The sequence below is a fragment of the Capricornis sumatraensis genome, chromosome 20 (genome assembly GCF_032405125.1).
Source record: "Capricornis sumatraensis isolate serow.1 chromosome 20, serow.2, whole genome shotgun sequence".
NCBI classification, from domain to species: domain Eukaryota; kingdom Metazoa; phylum Chordata; class Mammalia; order Artiodactyla; family Bovidae; genus Capricornis; species Capricornis sumatraensis.
Genome location: NC_091088.1, coordinates 68,032,733 through 68,040,109, shown reverse-complemented (window position 1 = coordinate 68,040,109; position 7,377 = coordinate 68,032,733). Strand labels below are relative to the sequence as shown.

Sequence of the window (7,377 nt, the reverse complement as noted above, 5' to 3'; positions counted from 1 at the left end):
TGGTGCTCGGGTCATGAGGTGTGCTCAGTGATGCGGCTCAGGTCAGACTTTCATCCCTGGCATGAGAAGAGGCTAGCCATCTTCCCATGTGACATGAGCCAGACTGACTGTACCAACAGCACCGCCCGCTTCCGCATCCTGTGACTCTGTCAGCTTTGCTAGTTCTGCCTCCTGTCTCACAGAAGCAGAGCCATGTGCCCCACACTCCTCAGCCTCCTGAGTCTCGGTGAGTCTGGAAAGACAGAGTCAGGAAGGGTTATGGTGGAAAACGGGGGGTCCTCACACCACTGACCAGGTTCCCTGGATGAGGGTGCAATGAATGTGGGGTCCATCAGAACAATCCATCTCTGACGGGTTTTCCTCCTAGGATTCTGTGTGAGTCTGAGGATCTGGGCAGCCATGGGTGAGTCCTTCCATCCCTTATTTCTCTGTTGAACAGAGCAGTTGGGGCTGATGCAGAGGACAATGAGGGTCTGGGGTCAGAAACCTGTGAGTACAGTGAGAGCCGCGTGTCCTGTGGATCCCAGGTCCTCCTATTGGCCTTGATACTCATCTTCACTCTCCCCAGAATTTAGACCAGCTCTGGACTCTGCACCTGAAGGGACAGTGTGAAGTTTGGCAGCTGAGACCTGGGCCCACTGAGTGCCATTTCAATCATGAGAGGGGAGCAAGAGGCTGCACCCCACAGACCCCTCTACGACAAGGTGGCTCATGGCCTCTCCATCCAGCCTTAACAACAGGATCTGCAGGAGCACCCACTACAGCTGACCCCAGGGAAGGATCTGGACATCAGGCAGGGCCACATGGACCTTGTCACAGATCTGATGTAGGTTAGCTAACAAAGGAGCAGGTTCAAGGTTTACTTCCTTCTTTGCAGGCAAGTGGCTTTCTCACTGCTTAGTTGTGTTAGTGTTAGTAGCTCTGTCGAGTCCGACTCTTTGTGACCCCACAGACTGTAGCTCAGCAGGCTCCTCTATGCATTGGATTCCCCAGGCAAAAATGCAGGAGTGGGTTGCCATTTCCTTGGCCGAGAGATCTTGCCAACTCAGAGACTGCTCTCCTGCATTGCAGGAAGACTCTTTACCATTTGAGCTACAACAAATGCAACAGGGAAATCCTTTCCTTTCTTGTCCAGGCATCAATTTTTGGTGATGTTTTCTCTTGCCTGCATTGTGCAGCTTGCAGGATCTTAGTTCCCTGATCAGGGTTTCAACTCGGGCCCTTGGCAGAGAAAGTGCTGAGTCCTAACCACTGGACCGCCAGGAAATCCCCAGTGTTTTGTGTTTTGAGAGAAAGTTTCTCAACATTTTGTTAAACAAGGAGTGATTCTTCTAAGAATCACGTCAGAGAATCATATTCTTAGAACTTCAAGATGTCTGTCCTGGGTTGACTATGTCACTCTCTGTCCCCAGGCCCCAGGTGTCCCTGAGCATTAAGGTGATGCACTTTAGGGGAGGAGAGTTGGAAGAATTGAAGGGGAAGCACCCACGAGGGCAGTGGGGAGAGGAGATCATTCTTATTTTTCTCTCAAAGCTTGTGTCTCCTTCTTTCCTAGGTGAATATGAGAAGCCCTGTTTGTCAGCCTGGTCAAGCCCTGTGGTTCCCTTAGGACAGAGTGTGACTCTTTGGTGTCACTCTAATCCTCCATTGTGATATTCAGACCATTGAAAAGAGATGGGACCAGTTTGCCCAAGCTCCAGACACATTTCAACACCTTCACCCTTGGCTTGATGGCCACAGAACATGCTGGGTCCTACACGTGTTCTGGATTCTTCAGGTCTCTCTCTGTGTGGTCTGATGTCAGTGACCCCCTGCAGATTGTGGTCACAGGTAGGAGGGGTGCAGCCCAGCCCGGGACACCCGTGCCTGCAGGCAATCCTACCCTAGGTCGACGTGCCCTTGCAGCCAAAGACGTCCTCAGGATTCCCAGCCAGAACCAAACCAAGGAAAGAGAACCAAGTCTGAGAGTTTAAACTCAGGGTGTTGAATAGAGGGATGCGTTCCCCTGGCTCAGGAAGGAGGAGCCTCCCTAGGCATTAGTTAGACAGGATGCTGCCACTGCCTGCCAACTGGGAGGCTGAGGGTGGACCCAGATCCAGCACCTGCCACCCAGTAGGGAGCACTAATTCCATATGAAGGAGCTGGGGTCCCAGTTAAGACCAGGCCAGCCCAGGAATGTATCCAAAGGCATGAAGAGGGGGTCACAGGTGGGGAAATGTTCACTTTTTTCTCCACCTCCTTCCCAAACTCCTGTCAATCATCACCCACATTCTAGGAGATGAACGTGAAGGGAGCCAGGTAGGTATTATACCTAGTATGCATTATACCAGAGAAGCAGACCCACCCCAGCACCCCCCCCCATGCATAATAGGGATGGGATGAAGTTAGGAGCGTTGCAACCCACTCCAGTATTCTCAACTGGAGAATCCCATGGACAGAGGAGCATGGTGGGCTACAGTCCATGGGGCCCCACAGAGTCAGACACAGCTGAAGGGACTGAGTGTGTATGCATGAAGCTGAGAGCAGATCCAACAGCTAAAGAGCTTAGAATAAACACAGAGGAGGCTGGAGTTCTTGAGCAAAGAGAAACAGAAAAGCATGAGCCAGAGCCCGAGAACAAGGCTGAAGAAAATGCAACATAACAGAAGGGAAGGGTAATTGGCTTTGCTGCTTCATGGGGAGGTTTTTCACACCTTCAGATGTCGGGGGGGTTGGGGGGCGCCAAGGTGTGGTGACTCACTGAAGCTCACACCCTCTTTGCTCCTAGGTGTGTCCACAAAACCCTCGATTTCAGCCCACCCCAGCCCCCTCGTGCGTGCGGGAGAGAATGTGACCCTCTGCTGTCACTCATCGATGCTGCTTGACAAATTTATCCTGCACAAAACAAGCAGCACAGGGCAGTTCCAGAGACGTGGAGAGACGTTCACTGGTGGGCATGGCCCAACTGACTTCTCCATTGTCCCCAAGACTTTGGCGAGTGTGGGCACCTACAGATGCTATGGCTCTCTCAGACACTCCCCCTATGAGTGGTCAGCTCCCAGCGACCCCGTGGACATCATCATCACAGGTGAGTGTGGCCAGACCAGGGCCTTCTGCTCTCTGTGTCACAGATGGTCTGGTGTCCAGCCCAGCATCAGTACTGGGAGAGAATGACAGGCGTGCAGAGACACTCACAGACTCGAGAGAGGGAACAAAGCAGAGAGAGGAGGTGTGAACACAGAATGGAAAAGAGAACAGGGTACCTGCTGTGTTGTAAGGAGAAGACACAGCCGGTGACAGAGCGAAGGAGCAAGAATGTGAAAGAACGACCAATGGAGAAAAATGTACCAGAGCAGGGACGTGGGCAGTTCCGCGCTCAGGCAGCCAACGATTGTTGGTTCAGGGGTTGGTTTCCCGCTTTCATGTCAGAGCTCCCTTCCTCTGTCAGCAGCACATGTGGTACCTGACGCCCTGCAGTCCAGCCCCTGGGTGATCGAGATGGAGGTCGGCATCTTGAAGTTGCTCAGCCTCTTGGTTTAACTCGTCCTTCTGTACAAAGAGTAGGGAGTGGTCCCTCCAACCCTCCCACTGAGGAGTCCCTTCCAGCCCCTGGGGGTGAGTCTGGCAGCCCTGAATACATCCTCAAGAATGAGACGGTCAAAGATCGAATGAGATTCTGGGAATTTCCACTCCATAATCTCTTCTGTGTCAATGCTATGTTCCTGATGGTCCCAGCAGTAGTTCGTAAGTTCCATTTATTTCAAGAGAACTGCACATGTTTGATTTTTGAAATTTATTTTTATTTATGTTTCTTGAAGTCTAGTTGATTTCAGATGTTGTTAATTCCTGTTGTACAACAGAGTGGTTCAGTTATTCATATATATACACTTTCTTTAAAAAAGGACATTAAATGACAATCCATTTTAAAAATTATTAATTTGTTCAATAGGATTTTAATGACACTCCATATTTAAAGTTATTTCTGAATTTTTCCCTGTGCTGGGTATCTGTTACTGTGGGGCTTTCTCTCCTGGTGGTGGGCGGCCTTCTCACTGCAGCGCTTCTCTTGTGCACACTTCCGGCTTTAGTCCTATACTTAGGACTAGAGTTACTTTGTGTTCTAAGATCAAGGTCTCCTCCTTCCAGGTCGGTCCAAGAAACCCTCTCTCTCAGCCTATGGGGGCCCCATGGTGAGGTCAGGAGAGAATGTAAACTTGGTCTGCAGCTCTGAGAGCACCTTTGACCAGTTCCATCTGATCAGGGAGAGGGGGAACCTTGGGCGCCTGCTCGCTAGAGGGCAGGGGCCCCCGCAGAGCACTCCAGGCAGAGTTCCCTCTGGGTCCTTGGACCCTAGCCCACAGCAGGGTCTACAGGTGCTACGGCTCCTTCACACGCTCTGCCTACTCGTGGTCAGACTCCAGCGACTCACTGTTCCTGTCTGTCACAGGTGAGGAACCTCTTCCTGGCCCATGCTTTGTTCTTCCTGTTCAGTCGCTATGTTGTGTTCAACCCTTTGTGACCCCATGGACTGCAGCACGACAGACTCCTCTGTCCTTCACTATCTCCTCCTCATGGATCACAGCCTTGTAGTGGTGAAGGGGCCTTCATATCTCAGGGAAGCTATGAGCCAGGCGTGCAAGGCCATTCAAGACAGATGGGTTGTTGTGAAGAGTCCTGACTAAAGGTGGTCCCCTGGAGGAGGAAATGGCAACTCACTCCAGTATTCTTGCATTCAGAACCCATTCAGAGTCCCATGTTACAATACAATAAATCTCATTGTGATGGTCAAGAAGGCCATTTGGCTTTTTCCATAACATCTTACTGTATCACTGAGCTCTTTCTCAAGCTCTCCATGCTGGCATCAGGGGACCTTAGGGCTTCTGGAGAAATGGAGGCAATGAGAACCAGAGAGGAAGAGAGATGGTAGATGGTATCTCAGCCCTCTTCCACCTCCTATATGGATGCTCCACAGCAGAGTCCTGTCTATCCAGGCAAATACAGAAAAGGGTCAGGGTAGACCCAGGAGAAGGAGAGGCTGGGCTCATTTGGGAGGATCTGAGATTCCATCGTACCCTTGCTCTTAAAGTTTCCCAGTACCACCTCTGACATACAGGTGATTTTCCACTGAAGGAGCATAGACACTCATTCCCAGAGCAGAGAGGATGTCTCTTGCTTACAGCTGTCTTTCATTGTCAGGCATACCCTTCCTGCCTCCTTCCACCATCTCTTCTCCGGGATGGAGAGTCTACTCAACACATTAACTGTGAAGGACCACAAGCTCTCCCTTGCCCCATTAATGCTCTGAGGGATGACAGAGTCAAGGACAGACAGAAGCTCAACCTTCCAGAAACAAGAGTCTTCCTATGCTGGGGTGAGGAAGGTTATTGTTCACCCCTTCTGTCTTTCTCCCCTAGGATGCACTAAAGTACTTACTCATTAACCATGGATCCACACACTGCAAAAGGTAAGCAAGACAGTCTCCTATCTCAGCACATTTCTGAGAAGACAGAGGGTTCCTGTGTGAGTGTTTATTCTACCACCTCCCAGCTCTGTGACTTTGGGCTCCTCAATGTTCCTGTCATGTCAGCATTTGAGATCATGGTCGTATTAGAACCAGAGGGGACATTGAGTTCCTCATTCTCTGGGAGTGGGAATTTCTAAATTGAACAAAGCAAGAGAGAGTGCCTTGAGTCCATTCTAAGGGAGATGTTCACCCTCACTCCACCAGTATCTTTGGGGAAAACAAGCGGAGAATTTTTAGGAGCACCTACACTATGTGCTATTCCTCTGCTAGCATTTTATGAACTAAACATTCCACAGTTCAGAAATACAAGTGTCGTGTCTTCTTGAGGATTCCATTCCAGGTCTATGTGGATGGAGCGGGAAATATATGGAGGATGAAAGTGGTCCCCATTCATGCAAAAGCACCATGCCTTGTCATAAGGGCAGCAGAGAAACACTGCATGGGTGCCCGGGGGACCTGGTTTCAGGCCGCTGCTCGTCTTGCATGGCCTCTTTACTCCATCCACTGCTAGCATCTCTCCTGGGTGCTTTGGTGCCTCCTGGGAAGTGGAGACCATGCTGATCAGGTTGAGAGCTGCTGACACACTTTGACACAAGGATACAAGAACTCCTGTGTGTAGGGGCAGGGTGTATGCAACAGATAACCAGACCTTCTCCCGTTGGCTTGTTGGCAGAGGCACGGCTTCCTCAAGGCCACCCCAGCCAGCTGCACCTTCTCCTGAGGCTCTCCGTAGCCTTCATCTGTACCAGCATCTTCCTCACTGTTCTTTTCTGTCACTGGTTCCCCACAAAGTAAGTATGAAGAGCCAAACTGTCACTGGTGCTCTACCCACATTCGTAAGTCTGAAGGAGGGAAGAACAGCGTCATCTGACCAAGGGGGAGGTGGGCTCATAGCAGAGAATGGCGTTTTCACTTTCTGTAGGTTAAAAACTGATTTCCATTGCTGTAATCCCTGAGGGAAGAACTTCCAGAGAACCATGGAACCCTGTTCTTTTATGAAAATGTGTTAATTTATTCTTAGCTGCATCAGGTCTCAACTGCAGCATGGGGGATCCTCATTGCGGTGCTGGGGTGCAATTCAGGCTCCAGAGCTCATGGGCTCAGTAGTTGCAGCACATAAGGCTTAGTTGCTTCAAAGTATGTGGCATCTCAGTTCTCCCAGCAGAGATAGAACCCACACTCTCTGCACTGGAAGGTGGACTCTTACTCCCTGGGCCACCAGGGACATTCCAAGCCCTGTTCTTCCCTTCAACCACAGAAATCTGTTCTTCACCCCTTTATGATCTTGGGAATCTGCTGATACACATTAGAGGATAATCCATAATAGAAGACATAGGATAGGATCCCTGGGTTTGCACAGGCTCCTGGGAGACTCCATCAGTGGCTGGGCATGTATATGGGATGGTTTTTTTTTTTTTTTAACATAGTGGAGTAGACAGACTCAGAAACCTGGGACACACCCGTGCTTTTTTTGGCTTTGATGTCCCGACCAAAATATGGACTTCTAGAAGAATCGCCCCCACCCCAAGACCCTTGACTCTCTTCCATTCGCAGATGTTGCCATCACAGAAGGAGGGCCCAAGGAAGACAGAACAGTGAAAGGTGAGGTGAGTCCTCCCAGCCCTAACCCTTGCCATAGCCCGAGCCCCTCCAATGCCCAATGCCCCAGCCTTTGAAAATTGCATCGCATTCCATCATTCACATCTCCTTCATCACAGGATGCATCAGCAGAGGACGTGATATTGGCTCACTTGAACCACGGTACCCTCTCTGAGAGACTGTTCACTCCCACTCCTCTGAGCCCTATGCACCTCTCCACTGAGCCCAGTATCTATGAGGAATTCGATGCAAACCAAGTCCATGCTGAGCCCTGA

The 7,377-nt window shown here is 50.5% G+C and overlaps 1 pseudogene; it reads left to right on the top strand.

Moving 5' to 3' along the window:
* The first annotated feature begins 192 nt into the window (after positions 1-192).
* LOC138096957 (putative killer cell immunoglobulin-like receptor-like protein KIR3DX1) lies at positions 193-7,377 on the top strand (annotated as a pseudogene).